Source organism: Lissotriton vulgaris, chromosome 8 (assembly GCF_964263255.1).
Source record: "Lissotriton vulgaris chromosome 8, aLisVul1.2, whole genome shotgun sequence".
NCBI lineage: Eukaryota > Metazoa > Chordata > Amphibia > Caudata > Salamandridae > Lissotriton > Lissotriton vulgaris.
The window spans coordinates 1,105,358,051-1,105,383,841 of NC_141696.1; positions in this window are offsets into that span (position 1 = coordinate 1,105,358,051).

Here is a 25,791-nt window from a genome sequence, read left to right on the forward strand (position 1 = left end):
TGAAGGTGAATTGAAAGCAGCAGTGGTCTCTCCAAGGGAGTTCTGAGGTGTGACTGAAGGTGATGGAGTTCCCTGCTGTGAAGATGGGATCGAGGGTGTGTCCTGCTGACTGCATTGCTTCTGGTACGGTCTGTTTTAAGTCCGATGACGTGGAGGTTGTCCAGGAGGAAGGTGGAGTTGGGGTCCTGGCGGTTGTCGAGATGGAAGCTGAGGTCTCCCAGCAAGGTGTAGTCAGTGGAAGTGATAGCATGCAGTGTGATGATGCTGATGATAGATTTGCACAAAGGTGTGCGAGGTGTGGGGGATCTGTAGAGGAGGGAGCCTCGGAGGGTGGTGGACAGGTTGGTCTGTATCTTGAAGTGGTGGTGTTTCATCAGGTCTGTGGACCCTTCGGTGTAGGTGCTCATACGAAGGTTGGCCTTGTGGGCGATGGCGGTGCCTCCCCCTGAGTGGTTGGGACGGTCCTTCGGGTGATTTTGTATCCTTTGGGGATGGTAATTGTGATGTCTGGTTCAGAGGCAGTGCTCGTCCAGGTTTCGGTGAGGAAGGCGACGTCCGGGCCGGGCAGCTCTGTTGAGGAGGTCTCAGATTTTTGCAACGTGTCTGTGGAAAGGGAGGGGACGTTGAGGAGGATGCATCGCATGGTTTGGGGTATTATGGTGTTGTTGCTGGAGGGTGGGGGAGGGTCCTGGGTCTCTGCGAGGGTGAAGGAGTGGCGGCAGTGACAGCAGGTGAAGGGTCCATGAGTGTCAAGAAGTGAGGAAAGTTTGCAGTTGTTGTTCTTGCCAGTGTTGAGTGTGTAGGGAGCCGAGGAGCTGTAGTGGTGGTCGGTCGGAGGACCAGGGTTCCTGGCGCTGGTCGTGGTCGGGTCAAAGACAGTCGCAGACGGGCTTGCCTTTACCATGCCGCAAGGTGTCTGCCATTAAGTAGGGGTCGGGGGAGGGTGGGACAGCTGAGAGGTGGGAGCAGGGAGTGTGAACACTCTGGAGCGGGAGGGGCTGCGGGGGCAGCAGCGGCAGGATCAGAAACGGCTTGGGAAAAAGGGCAAAAAGTGGAAAACCGAAACAAGGGCAAACGGAAATAGCGGAGAACTAGAGGAAATAGAAACAGAAATAAGGAGTAAAGAGCGAGGATAGAAAGAATCCCAGGCAAAAGTAGGAATATCAAAATCAAAGTAGGAAAACAAGAGAGAGGAAGTCAGAAAACAATAGAGAGAAAGAAAAGGCAGAAGCTCAGGGCCTCGAACCGGAATATCCAGAAGTGCTGAGCGGGGCACTTGCGGTGGAGTTGTGCGCCGAGAGAGTAGATTCATCACCAGAAGGTCAGAGGTCTTGCTCAATCCAGCGAGCAGCGTCCGCCATTAAGTAGGGGTTCGTGAGACAGATGGGAGGTGGACGCAGGGAGCCAGGAACACTAAGGAGCGGGAGGATCCAGAAGGGCAGCGGGGACAAGAACGATGCAGGAAAAAGGGTAAAAATTGAAAAACTGAAATGAAGGCAAACAGAAATAAAGGAGAACTAGAGGAAACAGAAATATGGAGTGAAGAGCGGGGAAAGGAAGAATCCTAGGCGAAAGTAGGAATAAAAAAGTAAAAAAAGTAAAACAAGAGTGAGGAAGAGAGAGAACAACAGAGACAAAGAACAGGCAGAAGCACAGGACCTCGAATCGGGTTCTGCGGCTGGGTTGAGCGGGGTACTTGTGGTTGAGCTGTGCGCTGAGAGAGCAGAGTCCTGACCAGAAGGTCAGGGGTCTTGCTCAATCCGGTGAGCAGCATTCACCATTAAGTAGAGGTTAGAGGAGGGCGGAACAGCTGGGAGGTGGGTGAGGTGAGCAGGAGGGGCCATGGGGGCAGCATCGGCGTGGTCAGAAACGGAGCAGGAACAAGGGCAAAATATGCAATGCAATAGGTCGCGCATTAGGAAAGTTTGAGCTATTGGTCTTGTAAATGACAAATGTTTTATTTATGTGTTGTTTTTGAAAATTGCGAATTGAATAGCTTTGTCATTTACAATGCCAAGACTTTTCTCTTTTGCAAATGTGACACCTATAGCATTTGTAATGCAACATGTTTTGTATTTACGTGACTTAGATGTATTGATATTACAAATAATAATGGCTTTACATTTTTTTAAATAATTAATACTTAAATAAAAGTTATTGTAATTTATAATGGTAATAGCTTAAACTTTTGTAAATAACTTTTGTGAAGATTATGTTCAGTGTATTTTATTGTGATGAAAATCCAAGAACAGAAGTTGAAATATTAACATTTTTTTGTGACATTTGTAATAAAGCTTGAAACATTGTGAGAACATATTTGAACCAGTTGTTGTTGAATGGTTGCACAGATTGATACTGTGGTGGCGCTGAGTGATGTTGTGGTGGCGCTGAGTGATGCTGTGGCGGTCAGTGATGCTGTGTTAGCGCATAGTGATGTTGTGGTGCCCCTGAGTGATGCTGTGGTGCCCCTGAGTTATGCTGTGGTGGTGCCCATGAGTGATGTGGTGGTGCCCCAGAGTGATGTGGTGGTGTCCCAGAGTGATGTGGTGGTGTCCCTGAGTGATGTGTGTTGGTGTCCCTGAGTGCTGTGTGTGGATGTCCCTGAGTGCTGTGTGGGGATATCCCTGAGTGATGTGTGTGGTTGTCCATGAGTGATGTGTTGGTGTCCCTGAGTGATGTGTTGGTGTCTGTGAGTGATGTGGCGGTGTCCAAGAGTGATGTGGTGGTGTCCCAGAGTGATGTGGTGTGTCCCTGAGTGCTGTGTGGAGATATCCCTGAGTGATGTGTGTGGTTGTCCATGAGTGATGTGTTGGTGTTCCTGAGTGATGTGGTGGTGCCCATGAGTAATGTGGTGGTGCCCCAGAGTGATGCAGTGTTGTCCCTGATTGGTGTAGTAGTGTCCCTGAGTGGTGCGGTGGTGTCCCTGAGTGGTGTTGTGGTGTCCCTTAGTGGTGTAGTGGTGTCCCTGAGTGATGTGGTTGTGTCCCTGAGTGATGTGGTAGTGTCCCTGAGTGATGTGGTAGTGTCCCTGAGTGCTGTGTGTGGATGTCCCGGAGTGCTGTGTGTGGATGTCCCTGAGTACTGTGCAGGGATATCCCTGAGTGATGTGTGTGATTGCCCATGAGTGATGTGTTGTTGTCTCTGAGTGATGTGGTGGTGTCCCAGAGTGATGTGGTGGTGTCCCAGAGTGGTGTGGGTGTGTCCCAGAGTGATGTGGTGGTGTCCCTGAGTGATGTGGTGGTGTGTTTGAGTGATGTGTGGTGGTGCGTCTGAGTGATGTGGTGGTGTCCCTGAGTGTTGTGTTTTGGTGTCCCTGAGTGCTATGTGTGGGTGTCCCTGAGTGCTGTGTGTGGATGTCCCTGAGTGCTGTGTGGGGATATCCCTGAGTGATGTGTGTGGTTGTCCATGAGTGATGTGATGTGTTGGTGTCCCTGAGTGATGTGGTGGTGTCTCTGAGTGATGTGGCGGTGTCCCTGAGTGATGTGGTGGTGTCTCTGAGTGATGCGGTGGTGTCCCTGAGTGCTGTGTGTGGATGTCCCTGAGTGTTGTGTGTGGATGTCCCCGAGTGATGTGTGGGGATTTCCCTGAGTGCTGTTTGGGGATATACCTGAGGGCTGTGTGGGGATATACCTGAGTGATGTGTGTGGTTGTCCATGAGTGATATGTTGGTGTCCCTGAGTGATGTGTTGGTGTCTCTGAGTGATGTGGTGGTGTCCCTAATTGATGCGTGGGGGTGTCCCTAAGTAGTGTGCCCGTGTCCATGAGTGAGGTTAGGGTGTGCCTAAGTAATGTGGTGTTGGCCATAAGTGTTGACCCAGCGTGATGTTTGTTGAGAAAGTGATTTGTAAAAGGTGACTGTGAATGTGAGCATGTTTACATAAACAAGTAGAAACTATTCTTGTTGCGTAAATTCCAACTTTTAAAAAAAATGCATTGTAAGTAAACAAATGTAAAGCACCTGCAAAATGCTAGCATATCAAAACATAAGAAAGACTATTTGTCTGTAAATTATGGGCCATGGAAGTAAATGTAAAAGGCGGAATACGTGGTCAGATAGGAGCCAGTGAGAATTTGCAGCGAAGCTAAAAGTAAAGTCGAGCGACCATATGGACAGGGAGGGGGTGGGCTGCCTGCAACTCGAGGGAGCATAGGGAGGAGGGTGTGGTCTGCCTACTAAGTGTCATGCGTATGGCAACAGAGAGAGAGCGTGTCGCTCGCCCCGCCGAAAGGATGCAGGATTAATGGAGGAGTAATGTTTAGTTATTGCTCTTCTGGCTCCGCTGGTCTGTTTACTTGTAACACTTGTTAATTGGCCCATTGTAAGGGAACAGCGTGGAAGTGGCGCTCTCGGCATGCCTGCAACCTAAAGCTCACTTTGTGTTTCATTTGCTTATAAGAAAAAACTAGACGCAAAAAGAAGCTGGATCTTTGGTTTGAGTCCCAGAAAATGTGAAATTACAAACTGGTTACACAGATTACTGACACTGGAAGGATAAATATAGCTGATGTGTGAAATCTTCAGTCGGACTTGGGCTTTAAACCAACTATGCTTGGCATGATGATTTTTTGGCCTGTAAGTAGTGTTAAAAACGAAACTACAAGTCCCAGAATGAAAAGTATTGGTCGCAAAAACTAGGACTGGAGAAATGGATAACCCTAGCGGTTGTGTGCTAATGCTCCTCTGCTTCTCCTATCTCTATAGGAGGGACTTATAGTGGCCTCTTGTGCCCATGTTCCTGTGTGGCCAACCGACCCTCTGCTATTGATGGTGCACTCGCTTCTAGTGCTTAGCTTCGCTCATTCTGAATAGAAACCTACAAATCCCAGCATGCTTCGCGTTGGTGAAAAATATGGCAGATATGGCTGGAGGTGCCCCGGTGACATGGGGCTGTCAAAAGCTTGGCACACCGTTTTCATAGATTTCTATAGCGTCTAAATATGAAACGCCCTCAGGCACTGGAGTCCAACACGTGATTGTGAATGACACTGGGCTTTCAGTCGATTTCTACACAAAAACCCCTCTAGCACAGGAAAGACCAGATCACTTGTATGCACAAGGAAATCACTTGAGGTTTTAAAAGGAGTTCGCGAGGCAAGAGTTGTGTAGAAGGGGGCTGGGGAAGAAGAAAGACTGAAAAGAGGGTGGACAGAAGAAAGATGAAAGGAGAGAAGATTTGATAACGCCTACCGGAATGAAATGAGACTTGGAGTTAGGTTTAGGGAAGTGTGGATGGAAAGAGAAAAAAAATGAAAGGAAATGATGCAAAACAAGTGAGGGGAGAACTAGAGAAAAGGTCATGGAAATAAAACAGAGAGGAAAAGGAACAGAGAAGAGAGGAATCAAATGGAACGCAGATACACTAAAGAAAGGAATTAAAGAGAAGAGGCAATACGTGAAAGAGACTAATAGGAAGAATGCTTGATGAGGTGTGGTGAGAAGAGAAAACGGACGAGAAAGAACAAGTCGGGCGGCACAACAAGGGCAGAAAAAAAACGCGGCCGCGAAATGAAAGCCTTTGATGCAGCAGGGGGCGGAGCGGATACCTTTGAAGAGCTGCTGGAGGCACCAAGCTGGGGAACAGATGGCTGGCTTTGATGTGCACGCGCTTTTTAGGTCACTGCACTTGCGCATTGAGCTTGCTTTTCATGGGCACAGCATGAAATTGCCTAATGGTTAAGCTCTTGTTAAGCCCCTATATTCTCGCAAGCTCAATGCGTTAGCGCATTGACAGGCGAGACCTAAAAACTGCATAAAGGCAAACAAGAACAAAGGAGACCTAGAGGAAACAGAAACTGAAATAAGAAGAAAAGAGCAGGTAAAGGAAGAATCTCAGCCAAAAGTAGGAATTAAAAAGTCAAAATAGGAAAACAATAGTGAGGAAGATAGAGAACAGCAGAGACAAAGAAAATTCAGAAGCACAGGACCTCGAACCGGGGTTTGCGGAGGTGCTGAGCGAGGCACTTGTGGTGGAGCTGTGCGTTGACAGAGCAGAGTCCTGACCTATCAGCTGGACATAACAACAGCCATATCCAAAGAAGATATTCAGGAGATTGGATGCTGATATAAAAAGTAAGAAAACTTCAAATGAGAGATAGCTATGTGAGCAATTCAAGAATAGAAAAGAGGAGGTCATAAATGTGGATAGAATTTTGCAGTTTTCTAGGAATTATTTTCATGGAGCACATTTTTCACTAAAAGGTAACTTTGTTACACAACAAAGGGTCATAAAATAAGTTACCCAGAATGTATTCTAACATTTCTTGTTGTTTAAACAATTTGATTGATGGCACATAACACGAGTATGTCCGAAGATTGCACATTTTTTAAATGAAATTAAAATTGTAAATTTAGCAGTTTGGCAATCATTATTGTATTATACTTGGGCCCACAAATCATTCTATTAGGCTCAGCAATACAAATGGATAATTTAGATCAGAGTAGAAGAAGATTTATCTTTATCAAAATGCTGATTTCCTGAGCTCGAACAATACATCAGTTGAAATACCCAAAAATCTCAACTTTTCAGAACTGGATAAATAGAATGAACAGAGTTCAGGACATCTCTGATAAGTATGCCATTTTATACAAAATAAGTGAAATGTAGCTTTCATTGTTTTTTTCTTCAATTGTGTGATATATCAAAAATGTAACTACTCTCTTTCTATCGGAAAAAAAACCAAGCATTTGCAATGCAGTAGGTCTCGCATTTACGAGGTCGACTGGCATCGGTTGGGTTCTTGCTCAGAAAGCAGTTTGCCTGTGTTTAGGAGCTGAGGAAAGTACCAAGGAAAGTGATTCTGGTTCAAAGTTGACCTTTTTGATGTTTAATAGAAATGTATATGCCGAAGGTTAGTATGTGATGTATATGACTGTAGGGCATCAATGAAACAGAATTTTAAAGTCCTGCAGTCTCCATAAGGGTAGTAAAAACTGAAAAAGTCAAATGAAGCTGGAGACTTTGCAAAGGCTCCAGGCGCTAAAATAGTGGGGGAAGCGCTAGAGTGGCATACTAATAGTACTCGACGTAGTACACGTGCTAATCACATAATATAACTACATAATCAGTCTTTCTGGGGCTACTGCCATTTTTAATTCTCCACTTTCTTTGTACATATGTCATATAATTGAATGCTCCAGCTAATGAATATTTCTTGCAGCAAATGGGGGCACGCACAATCTTACCGAGCCTGGAATGAAGTGTTAAGTGAACGCACTCATTCAATCGCTTTCATCAGACTGAAGGGCTCAATCTCTGGCCAATAGCTTAATTGTGGCACGGGACGCCTCTCTGCACTGTGCTATAATCAGGAAATTATGCGCAGGTTCGCGCAGAAGTGCCAAATTACAGATCTGCGTGTATTAGAAATGATTCTGAGTAGACCTCCTGCCGCTCTGAGGCCTCCGTAGGCAGGCACGCTCAACCACAGGAACCATGCACAGGCAGCTCACAGGTAAGGCGTGGGTCAGCAGTGCACGTCTTCCCCGGTGTTTATTTATTAATACAGGCCTGATAAGTAATTTATGGCGCGATATTTTTAACTGTGTACACGGTGAATATTTCATTATTCAGGATATTTAATTATGTGCCTGGCTAATTTGTATTTGAAGGAGAACATTCCATCTCGGTATGCAAATTGTGCAGTGGAAGCAAAGTTATTCTATTAACTCTTCTGCTGTCTGGGTTCGCTCAGTTGCGGCTCGGCTGGTGTAAGTATCCCGGGGACCGTCATATGGAATGCAAAGATTTCACATATTTAACCCTTGGGAGTCTGGGTAATATATGTCTCTTTTCAAAGAAATGATTAGACGAACAAACAGCTATAAAACTCTCTTTGAAAGGTTTGCTTTCCTATTGGGGACTGTATCATGAACCATGTTCACTTGCACAGGGCGCAGCTGTGCATCTTTTTATACGATTACAGTCTAAAACTCATGGGCCTCATTTATGAAAAGTGACGCATCGCTGCGTGAAAACAGCAATGCGTCCCTTTTCACTGCGCTCTCCCTGCGACATGATTGATGCATCATATTTATAATATGACGCATCATGTCGCAAGGAGTTACAGATACGTCAGTATTTCTGACATATCTGTAGGCGCAAAAGTGACGCATTGCTGGAGTGTGTCACAAAAGTGATGCAACTCCATCAATGCTTCCTTTCACATGGGGAAAGCCCCATGTGAAAGGGCTTGCGTCAGTCTTATGCCTGCTGTGAGGAAGGCGCAATATTTTGACGCAACAGCGTCTTAAAAGTGGCGCAGTGAAATCTCATAGATTTCACTGCGTCACTATTACGAGCCTTTTTGCAGGTGAACGCCCACTCTGCATACATTATACCTGACGCAGGTATAATGTAGCGCTGGGGTTTACAAAGTGACACATCTGCTTAGATGCGTCACTTTGTAAATAGTGCGCATCAGGAGGCATGTTTTACGCCACCGATGCGTCACAAAAAGGGACGCATCGGAAGCGCAAAACTCACGCAAGGCCTCATAAATGAGGCCCCATGCATTTAACTCTGAATCTCTCCGAGGTAGCGCACGAGCGGATTTTATGTCGCAATAACATTGTCATAGACTTACACATGACAGCAATATCAGTTCCAAAAATATTGTTCTATTTGGTGCAGATTTTCTACTATTAATTCCTATTGTGCAATATTGTTCTAAATCACTTTTAGGACATTAAATAATTATGTCCGAGGATATTCCAACAATAACATTCTGATAGTGATTACGCCAAATGTACTCCTTGCCTTACCTACTGAATCCAATACTGATGGCCTTTTATTTGCCTGCTAAAAGTGGTAGAAGGGAGCAAAACCATTCAAGGTTACACTTACAAATTAGTCTTGGGTTAAAGGACCACAGACTTTGGACTTCATTTGATTGGTTTTTTATAAAGCCAAAAATAATTCAATACAAATGTAACTCAATATCAGAGTATATAGGTACATGAAAATCAAAACAGAGCGAGTCTACAAATATAATTCATTCTGCATAAAAGGCATAATGTGAGGAACTCCAGGATCAAAATGCAACCTAGAATCGAAGCAGATCCAATTCTCTTTTCATTGAGAAGAAAACAAGAGATATATTTCCCTACACTGCTCCAAATGAGGTTCCTGCCTATCTCCCTTGTATCATACCCCAAAGGTGTCAGCACGTGTTGACTCTCTAAGAAGTGCTCACGTCAGATGGGTTTGATAGCTTAAGGCTATGGAGCTTGCTCTAAAATGCTCCTTCTCCTCCGAAAAATGCAGAAGTCTCCTTACACTGTCCCTGCGCATCATACAAAAAGACAATGTTCCGCCCCAATACATCACATAAAAACCTTTCAATCTCATCTGTCTGTACTATTCCACAAGAGCCGTGTTGTTCAGCTCCTGTTCAGTGGCCTTAGTTTCCAGATCAGCCACACACTAAAGGTGTCCTCCCTTTTCGCCTTCTAGTCTTCTTCAAAGACATTTCGGGTATCTCCTTTAATCTAAGAATAACGAGGTCGAATTTCTGCACCTGCAGTAGGATGAGAAAATACTGTCTTCACATAGAAAAAGGATTAATTTAATTAATTCTTGAGCAACCAAGAAGTATCGATACTGACAACAACATGCAATTGTGGCCTTCAGTGCAGGCAACTTTAACAATACACAGTTACATTATATGAATATAATGTCATCCTGCACATTATGCACACAGGAATTATAAACTTTTCTAGTACATACAATGTACTACTTAAATGTGCACACTACATTACAAATGTTCATGTGACTTGAATAAATGCATTTTAATAATCATAAAATACTGCAAACGACAGAATATATGTGAGAGCATTTAAACCATGAATGTAATGTACCCATACAATTCAGAGTGCTGTAAGCGCTCTATCAATAGTATCCCAAAGACCTGAGGAAGAGCAGCTGGGTAACAGAGAAAAGCAACCACTGTTTATTGTGTCTTGTGCTGTCTGCTGCTGAGTCGCTTCCAGAGACATTACCAGTTAAATGTATGCTCTTTAGATTGTGCAATTGCATAAAAACAATCCTCAGCTCTGTCCTGCACAAGCGCATATGCTCATATTATAGGCCCTGTTGCACCAAGACTGACATACCTAGAGAGAAGTATGTCAGCCATGACTTATCAATGAACAGTTTTCATAGCTTGGAAGCTAATATGCTCCCATTTCATACTCCCAACCTTGTGTGCCAAGGTAAAACGTGCAAACAATGTCCCAGGAAATGCAATGTATGTAACTCATTGCATGCATGGGGCAAACAATTAATTCTGGCATGACTGCAGTCCAGAATGATGACCAGATATTCAATACCTGATTTACAAAGGTAAATGTAGACTTAAGTATAAGTTTAATACTTTTTGGTATTCACAAAGATAATTTACAACTAGTAACTTTACTATTAGTAAAGTTACTAGTAGTGAACTCCCGACTAACACGTTTACTAGTAGTAGTTGCTAACAGTAACTTACCTTTGTGAATACCAAAAAGTAGTAAACATGCAGTTAAGTCTGAGGGCCCAATTCACAAAGGGAAACTTAGACCAAAATTCTAAGTTTAGACCTGAAGTCTAAGTTTCAATCAATCAATCGGCACTAGGGTTGAGGGGTGCAGGTTCCATTCCATCAAGGAGGGGGTCTGTCGAAGAGCCAGGTTTTGAGGTTTCTTGCGAAGATGGGAGCAATGTTGTCTGTCACAGGTGGAGCAGAAGGGCGTTTCATGCTTTGGCTGCGAGGAAGGAAAAGGAGCGGCCTCCTGATCTGGTCTTTCTGGTGCGGGGGACCACGTTGTAGGAGAGCTGGGCTGATCGTAGGGTCCTTCGTGGTGGGTGGAATTTGAATCGGCTGTTCAGGTATGCTGGACCGGTGCCATGGAGGGCCCTGTGTGCGTGAGTGAGTATCTTGAAGGTGATTCTCACCTCGACGGGGAGTCAGCAGTAGCGGCCCATGGAGGGAGTGGTGCAAGGCGGCACGCGGGGGAGGGGCAGGGTGGGGGGTAGTAAACTACGGCAAACGGCCATAGGGAGATAGGTAACTAAATACATAAAGAAAACTAAATACATTGCGCGCGCTGCATCACCGATGTCCCTACCCCGCCTCACCGCCCCTCACCACTCCTTCCCTGGGCCGTTACTGGGAGCCAGTGGAGTGCGCACATATGCTTGGAGATGTGGCAGTCTTTTGGCAGGTTGAGGACCAGTCTTGCGGCTGCGTTCTGGATGTTCTGTAGCTTGCAGGTGAGGTTTTTGTTAATTTCGGCATAGAGTGCGTTGCGTAGTGAAGTCTAACTTTACTAATAATAAAGTTAGACTTTCGGTCTATGTTTAGGTCAAATGTGTAACTTAGACCAAAAGTCTAACTTTATTGGTAGTAAAGTTAGACTTTTGGCCTAAGCTTAGACCAAAAGCCTAATTAGTCTTTAGGTCTACACTTAGACTTCAGGTCTAAACTTAGACTTTTGGTCTAAGTTTACCTTTGTGAATCAGGCCCATTCACAAAGGTAAACTTAGATCAAAAGTCTAAGTTTCATCAAAAATACATTTCCTCTCATTGAGGAAGGATGTTGCTTTCTCTTGCTTGTCAGCTTTCATACATTCTGAATGTTCATTAGTTCAGAGTTGGCCATTCTCCAAGGTGGCTGCACATCTTTCGCAAAAACCTCCCCTCCCCTACCCCACCCCACAATTTTACTACATTTATAGGACCAACTTAGATTAGAAAAAAGAATAAGCTGTTATTACAAAAAGCAAAGCATTGGTGGAGGCTGCTGCTTCAGTCTCCACTCCTTGGCTAGAATTTTAAACCTGAAAGCGTATTTGTGGCATTTCTGGCACCCTACCAAAAGCATGGCAGTTATGAAGCGGTACTGTGCACTATACAGAAATACAGCTCCCTATGCAATTTAACAGGGATCCATATCACCGCTGCATTATTGAAAATACGGAGTTGAGGTCGAATTCCTAGTGCTAAAGCATGAAAATCTTCCAATATCCATATAAAAAGGTACAGAACTGGTAATACCTGCCACATCTTTCAGCGCCGTGAGACGTGCATACCTTCATTAATGTGCTGGCTCTGCTCTCTGTACTGCCACATAGATGAATTTAGAACATTTGTACATGAATCAGCTAGCATAGCACACCTGTAGAACCTGAGGTCACCTATCCTGGTACATATGAAATTGGTGTTCACTCCAGAGGGTGTGAAAATAGTTTCATCACTGACTACATCACGTCTATAGCCATTTCCCTAATAATGCCCTTTATCTGTATCTGATTACAGTTGTAAAGAACTCAGCATAAAAGCACAAATTGCCTTGAACCCTTGTTTATAACACTCTTTTGCAGTGAGCAAGGCAGCAATAGACAACTGAAGATTGACTTTTTAGACTGATATAGGTCCCAGCATCAGAAATTCCAACCATAAAAGGGTCCATAACTAACACTCCTTTATTCCAGGAGGAAGTATGCAGCATTGTCTTTTTGATGTTCCCTTTCATTCTTCTAACATTTCCACTTTTCTGAAAGTTGCATGCCCCACCCTCCTCTGCAGTCTCTTCTTACCCATCCCTTTCTCTCAAAGCTCCTCATTTCCACCCCTATTCCTACACTGCACTCCTCCTTATCCCTCCCTCACCTCCACCAACCATTCACCCCTCTACCCACCTTCTTTCCTTATAAAAACTCATGGTTTCTCTGTAACTTCTTACCCCCCACCATTTTATTCTCCCTGCTCATCATATTTTCATATACACCCTCCTTTCTAATCCTGATCCTTCTCCATCCCACTAGAAGCCCCTCCATAGACAATGGAGTGAGAGTACCTGCCACATAGACAACCAGATACTTACTCTAGGGCAGAGAGACACTCACACCGGGGTGTAAAGTACAACAGATCTAGCAATTACCACAGACTGAGGAAACACTTACATCAGAACCAGAAAAACAATTTCAGTGGCTCAGGGAATTCACAAGCAATAGGACAGAGGGCTCCACCACTATTGCCTCCCAAACTATACTCAATATGGCACTACCAACATTCTCTTTAAATTTTGTTGGGATCCACTTGCTGATATGTGTACAGTAGTCTTTGTTAGCGAGCAAGGCGCACCCAAAGCTCCATGCATTTCTAGTTTTAACCCCCATTCCTTGTATTTCTAATACGAGTGTGTTATGATCCGAAAAGAACCGGGGGTATCTCTAGATTTTACAAGCAGCAAGGAGCCAATTTGAGATGAAGAAATAATCCAGATGGAATGTGTAGAATGTGGAGCAGAAAAATACATATATCCATACTCTGCATGGTTTCCAGACATCAAACAGCATGTGTTCTTAGACAACCCTTCTACAACTTTAAATTCTCTGGGTTTCCGGCCAGAGTATGGAACTGGACCAGTATATTCCAATCACTCAGGGGGTTGATATTCAGGTCCCCACACAGAACTATGGGTAGGGGCCGAAATATCAATTACTGGGATATCTCGTCGATAACTGAGAAATTATCCAGGATACTACCATACACTGTGCAGAGGGTAAATTTATCTCCGCTAGTAGTATGACAGACTACAACAACCCATCAACCATGAGTGTCTACAGCCACCTGCGTAAATTTCAACCAATTTCCTTTGCCAGAATTGCAACCCCCCCATCCGTGCCTCTTGTAAAGTTGAACCAATAAGATTGCATCCATAGTGTTTAGAATACTAGTTTGTGATGCTTCAATGTGTGTTTCTTGTAAATTAATATTATCTGCCTTCAGGACCTGTATTTCTATTGCAACTCTTGATCTTTTTCTAGGATCGTTCAGGCCACAGACGTTAATGGAGGCAATATGTACCCTCTGTATGTCACCCATTTAATCTATATGAACAACGAGAAGAGAGCTATCTGGTCCCTAGTTTGTAGTATAAAAGTGACAACACACACTAGCTTATTCATTTCCTGCTGATTTTCCTTCCAAGCACATGGGGGCGCCCAACACCCTCCCCCAAAAAAACACAGAAGACACTTAAACATCCAATAGGCAACCAGGCCTGGCCTGAGTGATGCCATCTAAGTCCCAGGAACCACTTCTCCAGCACCACCCCCCCCCCCAGTGAGAGTAAAATACCCTTATAGATTTCTCTTGGCGGACCACCACCACTACCCTTACCTCTGAGGCGGCAGGATTTGTACTGGAAGCAGCCTGGTTTTTGCTGCACAACTCGACATCCATCTACTGCTAGCGGTACCCGCTGCGCGGGTCCCGCGTCGCGTGGGAGGTGACTTCAAGTGTCCTGTTGTTTCTCTGGGCGTGGAGCGATCCGAGGCTCCTGGACTCTGCAGGGCTGCGAGCAGGCGGGGAGGCGCAGGACTACCTGTCCCAGGAGCGCCCGCCCGCCCTAACTCACACCACCTGGCAAGCTCTCCCTGCAGGCTCCTCCCCCTTTTTGCCGACTGAAAAGAGAGCTGCACCGGACTACTGGTGGCACTCTTGGCGGACCACCACCACTACCCTTACCTCTGAGGCGGCAGGATTTGTACTGGAAGCAGCCTGGTTTTTGCTGCACAATTAGACATCCATCTACAGCTAGCGGTACCCGCTGCGCGGGTCCCGCGTCGCGTGGGAGGTGACTTCAAGTGTCCTGTTGTTTCTCTGGGCGTGGAGCGATCCGAGGCTCCTGGACTCTGCAGGGCTGCAAGCAGGCGGGGAGGCGCAGGACTACCTGTCCCAGGAGCGCCCGCCCCCCCTAACTCACACCACCTGGCAAGCTCTCCCTGCAGGCTCCTCCCCCTTTACGTTAGCTACCTATAATCACTCAGGGCAGACCCGCTGCGCGGGAGCAACCGGGAGAAGCCCGGGACAAGGGCGGGACCGTCTGTGGCCGTCCGGGGCCGGTAGAGGTCGGGTCGGGCTACCCCCCTAACATTATTTTCCCATCTTTACTGTAGTACTTGGTATCCACTAGCTGGTGTTTTTAAAGTGTATTACCAGGCCATTGTCATTGTAGCTGCTACACTGTTGGTAGAACTCATTTCATTTGATCGTGGGTAGCTGAATTGACTGTCTGGTTGCACATTGTGATTGGTGTCAGATCTGTTAGTGTACGGCTCAAAAATGACCTTACGGTCAGGTAAAGAAAGGCAAGTCCAGGTTTCCACCTCCAATGGTACTTTTACAGGTACGATTGACCAGTTTTTTAAACGCACCACCACTATATTGGAGAAGGAAATAGCTCTTGCCGAAAAACGTCTATCGCTTGACCTAATCACAGGCAAGCGATCCTCACTTGGTAAAATTAATGAGGCTGTCTCTCCTGTCCCACTTTCCCTACTGAATGAAGATAGTTCCGATGTTAATGTGGACTTAGTGGTAGTAACTGCCTCCACAAGTCAAACACTGGATTTAGAGGGGGCTAGTAAAGATAGTGTACCTGTCACGGCCCACGATAATATGGTGAACGGAGGGACTATTTACCATGACCTGTCTGGTGAAGAAACAGGTTTTTCAGACTCCCCCAATCTTGCCTTAAGCACTGAGCGAGCAAATTCATCTATCCACTCCCAACACCCACCCACTCACAATCCTGGGAAACGCAAAAGGGTAGATTCGCATGATTTAGGGGAACACACTGAGGGTATGAGATCTACCTTTATATCCCCCACACAGATACCTACTTCCATGGCAGTGGTTCAACCCGAGGAACATAACACTACAGTTAACATCGTAGAAGGAATACTTCTGGCTAAAATAGAGTTATTGATTAAATCCTTACTCTTACCGTTATTTGAACGGACCAGATTATTAAACACAAAAATGGATTCTTTAGATACACTGGTAAAAGACAACATAGCGGCAACTAATAGAATTCATGCCACTCTAGCCTCTAAGGGTACAGCCCCAATAGCCCTGACCCTTCCGAAGACTAACATTGTGAATAATAAAGATGGGGGTAATAGATTGAAAACGGGACCACCTATCACAAAAGTTCCACAGCAAAAACCTGTTCCTGTCATAAAGAAAAAACCTACTACTGCGAGTATACCCCAGCAAAAGGTCACGGAAGTCTCTACAACACATCCCCCTGCTAGGAAACATCCTATCCCTACCAGTCATCATGACCAAAGTACACGGCCCAGGATTAAATCTGTTCCAAGAAAACAATGTGTGAACCTTCCCCCTGAGTCACTACCTTATACCATCATCTTACTGGCGTGGCTCCCCTTGGGGATGGTAAGAGAGAAACACACAAAGATCTTTACAATAAGGTAACATTCTGGTTAAACAAAAATCGCCCACTCCCTCCAAACTCGAATATTGAAATCCTTAATGTTAGGAGGGTGGACTGGGTAGGTTACAGTAAAAAAGATCTTGAGGGGGATTGTGTGGTAATCAGCTTTAGAGAGCCATGGGTTGCTGAATACATTAGTAGGGAACCAAGATATGGTAGACTTGGGGATGTACAGACTCTATTTCTGCATTATTTTTATCCCGCACTACATTCTAATAGAGCCCAAACACCGTACCATCACTTTAGAAGGGAAAGACCTAGAGAAAGACTTCATTTTGAAACACCTATCTACCCACTGTTTCAGCCCCACCTCTCGAACCGGTTTGCCCCCTTATCTGGTCTGGATGGTGTGGACTGACTTGATAATGAGCCCTCGATAACTGGGTTGACTGGTGTCATAGTGAATTGTTCCCCCACCAATCATATATCTATAACGGACAGGATCGTACCAGAGTATAGAGAAAGTACCCAGGGGAGGATAGGAAGGGGTGAAACCTCAAACCACACTCCTAGAAACCCTTGACCTTTGGGGAGAACGTGGATCCAGTTGATATTTTGCCAAAGACATCAACACATACCCTTACGGTCTTATCCTGGAACATTGCGGGGTTAAAGGGGAAATTGTCAGAGGCTGACTGGGGGTCTTTTGTGGATCTACACGATGTAATTATACTACAGGAAAGTTGGTCAACTGATGCCATTTATCGGGTTGGTTACCTCAATTATTATAAACCAGCCTGTAAAGGTTTAAAAGGTCGCCCCTCTGGAGGCCTTGTTATTTGGATTAGACAATCCTTAGGCTTTAAAATCATAGACCTTCCGACTCCTAGTAATGATATACTAGTCCTGAAATTAACCAGCAAAAATAACCAAGACCTCATCCTGATTAATATATACGCAAGAGGGCGACCTGGGGGGAAGTCAATGAGAACGGCAGATGACTTAGATTCCCTATTGAATAACATTGACAGAGACAAATGCGTAATGGTGGCAGGGGATTTCAACTGTTCATTTGAACCGATACCCAATTTGGAAAATGGGGGATATGGGGAAGTTGATCAAATCTGGAACATTCCCCATCTAACTATCCCACCTGTCAAAAAAGTAACAGAGGCTGTTATGCAATGGTTAGGTCTTTGTCTTGAATGGGATCTACGAGCAGCGAATGGGAGGACAAAATCAGACCGGTTGGGAAATGTTACATTTGACAACTCCCATTATCTAGCCGTATTGACTACTTCTTAATTAGGATGGAGTTCTGGAACCTACTAGAGGATATGGAAATAGTCACAAGGCCAGAAAGTGATCATAATCCTCTAGTAATAAACCTATTAATAAATGGTGATCCACATACAGATACTGTAACCAATTTTGTTACTGCCGAGGCTGTTCTTACGAACGATTGTAGAAGGGTACGTTGGGCTAGGTTTCTGGAAAATCCCACCATTATTGATAAGGTTTCAAAAGAGGTCTTAGCAGCTACGAATCTGATGGCGCCCACATTAAACGAAGATACATCACTGGAACAAATTGGGATGATTCAAGAGTCCCTTTTTAACAAAATCAAAACTTTTTTTATTGAACCAGTAAAAAGAAGGGAAAATGGCTCGGCTCAAACAGGAGCGAAATGGTATAATAAGACTTGCCGCCTTGCCCATAGCTCCCTGATAGCTGCTATTAAATCTAAGTCAGCTATTGATATTAAACTAGAAAGGGTTAATTACAAGAAGGTGCTTAAACAGGCAAAAATAAACTGGGATGAACAACGTTGGTTAGACTTATATAATGCCAGTACTTCCACTAACCAACAAAAATTCTGGGAGGTTGTGAAATGGGGAGGGACTGGGGACCAGCAAGTACCTGTCAATTATGTCCCTGCTGAGAAATGGGTCAAGCATTACTCGGCACAGTTTAGTAACACGGAACGGATCTCCCTTAATACTAGGGAAGATACCAGTGTTCCGACTGTGGTACCCTCACATGACCAGATTGTCTTCACAGAAATGGAAGCTATTAAAGCTTTAAAACAAGTGCAGAATGGTAAAGCTCCTGGAATGGACTGTGTCCCTGCGGACCTTTTTAAGTATGCTCAAGTACACTGGGTCCCTTATATAACCATCTTAGCAAATGCCATAGCTAGAGGGGTCAGAATACCAGACTCGTGGAAAGGGGCGGAGATATTACCCGTGTATAAAAAAGGGGATAGGACTGATGCAGGAAACTATCGACCCATCAGCCTTATCGACGCCCTACAAAAGGTAATCGCCAGAATGCTGCTAGGCAGAATTCAGCTCTGGATGACAGAAGACGACATCCTGTCTCCATTGCAGGCTGGCTTCAGGGCTAATATTAGCACAGTTGACCAAATACTTAGATTTGCTATGATATACTGGAAGACTGTGTTCTTAAGAGGTGGCACTATATTCGCAGCATTTGTGGATCTCAAATCTGCGTTTGATTTGGTCCCTAGAGAAAAGATGTGGGCAGCTTTAAGGAGAATGGGTGTTCCCACTGCCCTACTAGAACTTACAATCAGGATGCATGAGGAAAATTTTGCCAGAGTTAGATGGGGTCGCCAGGGTCAGGTAACGGACTCCTTCCCCGTGACCCGTGGAGTGAGACAGGGCTGTGTCCTGGCCCCCACCCTATTCATACTTTTCATCAACCAGGTGGTCAAGTTCCTCTCAGCTACCCCGACAGATGCACCAACACTGGGTGGGACCAAATTTCCCCTTTTAATCTTCGCTGACGACACCCTAATTCTGGCTAAAACTCAGACGGGTCTTCAGGTGGCTATTAATACATTTGTGGACTTTTGCAATGAAAATGACCTCGAAATTAATGTTTCTAAAACCAAGTTCATGGTCCTGACAAAAAACAAACCATTGAGGGGTCATGTAACGATGAATGGGTCTAGCCTAGAACAGGTTGAGGTTATGACATACTTAGGTGTTGCAATAGATTATAGGTTACGCTGGAAAGAACAAATAGCGGCACTTAGTCTAAAATTTGCTCGTTTATCTGGTTGTTTAGTGAAAGAGCAACGTTGTTCCTTGACCAAAAGAGTCTTACCTGCGCTTAAAATTTATAGCGCCAAAATCAGTACTGCCATTCTTTACGGGACTGACATATGGGGGAGTGTGGATCTGGCTGTTCTAGATAGGATCCAGAACAAATTATTTCGTAACCTAGTCAGTCTCCCCCCTTCCACGCCAGCATTACCACTCATGCTGGATATGGGTTTTTATTCTATTAAACATCAAGCCCAATATAGGATGGTGGCGTTATGGAGACGCATATGGTCCACCCCGGAACTTGCCATGTTTGCCCAAGAGATACAGGACGTAAGAGTACAACAGGGGGCAGGGGATATACCCTGGTTTAAATCTATTAAGATCACTCTTACTAGAATGGGTCTTTATTCGCTCTGGTCCGAGCCGGGTGCCCACACCTTCCCATCAAAGAAAGATTTTAAACTTCTCTTCTGGTCCATGGTTAAAGAAGAACATGTTGTGCTCTCGGAGAAACCCAACCTGACAGGCTTGTTTTTGATTCACAAAGTAGTTCCGCATACAGAGACCTATTGGGACATTATTCTAAAAAGTTTAGACAGGAAACTTTATCATCAGTTTCGTATAGGCACTTTACCACTAAGGGATTTTACTAGTGGATGGCAGAACTCAGAGTCTATGGGCCCGATGTAGGTAAATCCCATTTACCGATTTTGAAATACCGAATGCTACCGATTCGGTATTTCAAAATCGGTAAATGGGATGTAGGTCCCAACATCTGGAATCGTTACCGATTCCTTACAAAATCGGTATTTACCGATTCGGTAAATACCGAATCGGTATTTGCTATTGAATCCTATGGGCCTTTGAAGCCCATAGGATTCAATTCAAATACCGAATCGGTATTTACTGAATCGGTAAATACCGATTTTGTCAAGGGTGCAGGGGGTGTCACTTTGACACCCTCTAGCACCCCCAAAACGGGCATGTGTGCAATGTGGCACACAGACATGCCCTAAGGGCACGTCTGTCTGTCACATGGCACATGTGTACATGCACAGATGTGCATGTACACAGGAATCGGTATTTTACCATGGATTTGTATTCCATGGTAAAATACCGATTCTGTCAGCCATGTGCCAAAGGTAAATATCCTACCTACATTGCATTTTCGGTCATTTAACCGAATCGGTAAATATTACCGAATCGGTAATTATTTTACCGATCGGTACATATTACCGAATCGGTAAATTTACTGATTCGGTAATGATACCGATTCGGTAAAATTACCGAAAATGTGCCTCTACATCTTGATAGCCCTTTACCGATCAGAAACGGCCGAAAATCGGTATTTTCGGCCGATTCCGATCGGTAAAGGGCTACCTACATCTGGCCCTATATCCTGTCCCTGTTGTTTTGAAAGCAAAGAATCAATAGGTCATTTTCTATTTGTATGTACTGCTTACCTTGAACCACGCCATAAGTGGCTGAAGCCAATTTGTAAAAGATTAAACACTCGGGTGAGCAGGGAAACACTGATGATCCTGAGATACAACACAGCCGAATGGCTATCCATAGGGCTGGCAAAATTCCTTGGGTGGGCCTGGTTAATTAGAACAAGGTATGTTCGTAGCACTTCAAGCTGAAAAACTAAAATAACCTGCCATAGCCTATCTATCATACTTGGGCAGTATTAATGTATTGTTTGTTTCCTATACATACTTGTTTTAATCTTTTTATGGACGTCTTCATATGTACATTTAATTGAGCTTTTTTTAAACAAATTCCTTTTTGTCTGTTTAAAATTTTCATATTCTTGTTGTATGTCTTGTATTATTATGCTTGTCTTTTATGAAGAAAATTCGAAATAAAGATGTTAAAAACTGAAAACTGAAAACTGATTTCTTTTTTTTTCTTCCCCTTTCCCCCTTTTTTACCGTTTAAGGTTTTCCCCTCTTTTTAAAAAAAAAAATGTTTTTTGCTTTTTTTTAACCCCTATCTCCGCTTCTTCACAGCACAGAGCTTATTTCTCAGCCTCAGTACGCAAAACTCATGGGATACACACAAAAAAAACATGCACTTTAAAGATATTTGCCCAATAGGAGATGAAAAACTCAACAAGTTGAGATAAGGAGCAAAATGACTCTGTGTCAGGGAATATAATTACATTGGAAGTAGTAGACACACAATGGGACCAGGAATACTCTAGCTTTGACACTTGGGCTGGGAGACATGAGACACTCACATTGTGATTGATAGACTCTGATACAAGCCCAGGGAGATACTGACAAAGGGAAATGCAGTGCACTTACTGCTAATTTGTAAAAGAAATAGCGCTGATGCCCAATACTCTGCTCAGAAGCCAGAAGCAGGAGCAATCAGTGTTGGCTGCTACAGGTAAGAGCCTTGGAGCAGGGGCAGGGTGGTGTGGGTTGGGGGAGAAATAGACAGATAACGAGATATGTAAAATTAAATAAAAAAAAATAAACCACTTACCTTGCCCTCGCCGCATCGCCTTCCCCGCCTCACCACCGACCTCTCTTTCCTGTGCCGGCCACCACTGGGAGCAATTAAATATTGGGTGCTAAATACCAAGGCTTTTAGTCTTTCTCATCCACACACTACAACAAACACACTATACACCGTTTATGGCACCGAAGACATAGTGGAAAGAAGTAGACTCCGACCCTTGGAAAGAAAAAAACATGGACACTGAGGCTGGAATTTACAAATGCTGGGACAGAAAGTGTGATGCACAGAAACTGAGTGTGAGAAATTGGGTTACTGGCTGAGGGGGTGAAACCCTTCTCAAGCAACAACCACAACCCTTCTCAGTGTGAGGCACAAGCAACCCCCAAATTAACCTGTGGTCAACCCTCTGGTAGCTTAACTTAGAGGCAATGAGTAAAGTATTTATGAAGCACTTCAAACAGTAATGAAGTGAAAATACAACACAAGAACAATCCCAATCCAATGAATAAACATTGAGCAAAATGTAATCAATAAATCTAGACCAAAATGACAAAAGTCCAAACAGTAGAACAGACGATATCCAATTTAAAAGATTTAAGGCAAAATAGTGCCAAAAAGCCCAAATTGCCACCCGTGGCTATCTTGTTGTGTGAGACAAGGAGAAAGTCACAAGTTCAGGCTAACCACGATGGAGTCGGGGTGGGATACTGGGACTAGGTTAGTCCTGCTGAAAAGTTACCTTCTGAGTCCAGAGCAAAGAGTCCCATTCACTGTGGAGGGACCTGCGAAGAGCAGGGAAGCACTGCGGATGGCCGCCGGTGTAGCACGAAGAGCAGGCCTGGCTTTACGAACAGTCATACCTGTGGCATGAAGATACTGTTGTCATCATGGGAGGTCGGGCATAAGCTTTGTGATGGTGTTCCTGGTGAGCTGTATATGCTGTAGTGTAAATGGTCAGGTTTACTGAGCTTCGGGTTGGTGTGCTATGCAAGCAAAATTATTTTGACACCAGTGAGCCAATTCACAGTCATGAAGAGCCCAAAAAATTAAATGCAGTTCACTGAGGCCACACCAAAGGCCCACGACAAGGGGGTCAAGGGTTTACTCCAGCTGGATCGGGTACTGGTTCAGGTGGTTGGGAGCCTGTTATGTCCCTGTGGCTCTGAACAGGAGGGCATGTAGAGTAATTCTGAGAGTCCTGGGTTCAGGTGCATTTTGAATGCCTTGAACTCATGCAGGAGGGCAGTAGTGCAGCAATTCAGCAACACAGCTGTCCAGTAGAGTGGCAGTCCTCTCAGCAGCACAGCAGTCCTTCTTCCTAGCAGAGTCTCCACAGGTCCAGAGGTGTACTGAAGAGATGGTGTTTGAGGTCCATTATTTATACCTGGTGGCTTATTTGAAGTCAGATAGGCTTCTAGAGGTTTCTCTTTGAAGTGCACAAAATTTCTACCCCCTCTGCTCTGGCTCCAGACTGTCGAGGTAGGACTCAGCCTATTCAAGTGTTAGTAGGGCTGTGCCCAGCTCAGCACTCCAATCCTGATAGTGATGGCCCATCCAGTCATACCTAAGCTCACCTTTGTTTGTGGCTGTCTAGAAGGAATACAAAAAAAACTGTCAACTACACCCAGTCATGTGACCCAGTGACAGGCTGTAGGCACTAAATGACTTTCTAAAAGTGGCATTTTCAAAATTGTAATTTAAAATCTGACTTTACAATAAGAGAGGCTTTTTCATTACAATTCCAAAAGACACTAAACATTAAGTGGTCACCTGTCAACAATAGGAAGTTCTAGCTTATTAAATGTAATCAGGTTACTCCAATAGTATCCTATGGAAGAGGTAGGCCATGCAGTAGTGAAGAATTACTTTAAGAGTTTTTCACTACCAGGACATGTAAAACGTAAAGGTACATATTCTAATTTTTAAATACACTGCACTCTGCTCTCTGGGATGTCCAGAGCCTACTCTGAGGGTGACCTATATGTAATACAAAAGAAGGTTTGAACCTGGCAAAAGGTGTATTTTGCCAGGTCGAAATGGCAGTTTAAAACTGCACACACAGGCTGCAATGGTAGGCTCGAGACATTTTTACAGGGCTACTTAAGTAGGTCACACAATAAGTGCTGCAGACCCAGTAGTGGCATATAATTTACAGGCCCTGCATAAAATTAGTATCACTTTACTAGGGACTCACAAGTAAATTAAATAGGCCAATTGGGTACAAGCTAATTTAACCACATTTTAAGGAGAGAGCGCAAGCACTTAGCACAGGTTAGCAATGACAAAGGGTGCAGAGTTCTAAAAGCCAACAAAAATGGGTTTAGAAACCTGAGTGTGAAGGCAAAAGGTTTGGGGATGACCCTGCAGAATAGGCCAAATCCATCACTGAGTCAGGAACTAGAGTGCCACATAGGAACACAATCACATAGGGGCAGGAAATACACACATGCTTGTTCAGAAATGCACTGACACTGCAACAGTGGTGTAACACAAGTGGTGATGGTCCCACTGCAGAAATTGGTGGAGGTCTACTGAGACTGCCCATATCTGACAAATATTCCTATAGCCCTTAGGGTGATGAATGGATTGCTGAAGGGTGTGATGCTTAGATATGGACATAGACATGGTGGCAGACATAGACTAACAGGCTGCATGGCAAGGGTGAACAGACCAGAACTTAGTACTGACAGACAGGAAGGCATGGAAACACACAGAGTTTCAAAAAGAATTCTGGACAGGAAAAACAATTACACACATTTTGAAACTGAAACACAAAGCCACTAAGCATGATCAGATAATGATTGGTGGAAGGCTGCAAGATGTGGCTTCATTATATTTTCTCTACCACAACCATAAAAGAAAAAGTTCTAGACCCCAAGTTACTGACCATCTGTATAAAGGCATATAAAAAGTGAATGGTGTGTGATGCAAAACCATGGAACAAAATGTTAGCATTACAAGGAGCTAGAGAGAGCATACCTAATGTACACACTGCCATGAAAATGAAAACCATTCTTGCACTCATACCAAGAATACAATGAGTATAGAAAAATGCCTCTTTTTTTCTTGATCACCATTTTTTGCCTGATGCCGGGACTTTGCTAACCGGACCCCACTGCATGTGCTCTGACCTATAAAGCATATCAAAATTGGGTATAGTGATAATTGGCATCTGTAATTTACCTATAAATCCCTAGTATAGGGGACAAAGAGTACCCCCAAGGCCTGAAAGTTAAATCTCATGAGTCGTCTGCAGTACATATTGTGCCAAACATGACTAACTGGCTGCCACCAGTAACTTGGCTGTGCAGGTTTAAACTGCAAATTGGACCTGTCAATTCAACCCGTCTGGCAGGCCTAAATCCTCTTTTTAAATATGAATAAGTCATCCTAAATGGACCTCATATGCCCACAGCAAAGGCTGCAAGATATTTAAAAGCAGTACATATAGACGTTTAATGTTAAATATACCTTTACAGTGACAATGTCCTAAAATCTATTTTCACTGTAGCAGGGTTCACTGTTCCACTGGAAAGCATATAGACACTTTATGAAAGTTAATAAATGTAAAATATTAATAACAAATCCAATTCATTGGCAAAGTTGGATTTGTAACAAATATTTCATAAGAGGTACATTTTAAAAGTTTCCTTTAAACTACCTAAAGCCTTTTGAAGCCCATTCGCCTCAGCTTCCAACTGTCGCCCAGGAGCTGAACAGATCCTTGATTAGGTCTGAATTGGCTTCTAGAACTGAGGTGAAGGACTTGAGTGGTAGGGGTTGTCCTGTTCTGCTATTGTACTTCTAGCCAGCCAAGCACTAATTCCAGTGAAGGAGGAGCTACCCCCAGAATCAATTTTGAGTGACCACAGGGGAATTCTTGCTTATTTCCCTTGCCACACCTCTGTTGTGGGCACAGAAACTCTACACAGGAGACGTAAGGTTCTGTCGTCTTTGGTTTAGTGGTGGTAAGAGAAGAACTGTAGGGGTTCTTTTCAGTAGTGCACACAGGAACTGCTTTAAAGG